This window comes from Acanthisitta chloris, unplaced genomic scaffold, assembly GCF_000695815.1.
Source record: "Acanthisitta chloris isolate BGI_N310 unplaced genomic scaffold, ASM69581v1 scaffold13798, whole genome shotgun sequence".
In the NCBI taxonomy this organism is placed as follows: Eukaryota; Metazoa; Chordata; class Aves; order Passeriformes; family Acanthisittidae; genus Acanthisitta; species Acanthisitta chloris.
In genome coordinates, this window is record NW_008687651.1 from 11,430 (window position 1) to 11,811 (window position 382).

Consider the following 382-nt stretch of genomic DNA (forward strand, 5'->3'; position numbering starts at 1 on the left):
CAAAAGTGGGAAACTCACTATTATTTCCTTTGGGAATCTTTCTAGGATAGTATTTAATAGTAAATCTGTGCAAAATCCATACTGGAGAAGAAAGTGGAAAATTCCCATCATAAGCAGTACCCGTGTTCCCCTGGCATTGTGCCTCACAATCCTTGCCGCCCGGTTAACCTCTTTTGCTTTTGAGGACTACAGTATTTGTGGGAAAAAAAGCAAGCTTTACTTGCAGGTCTGGTCTAGAGCACTGATGGGAAGTGCCCCAGCTTGCGCAGTATGCTCTTCCTGTATGAGGCTTAAAAGAACACCGTTTTATAATTCAGTCTATCAGCAAGCCTGGAACACTGTAATCAATTTATAAGGCTGTTTCTATATCACTTACTAGTAC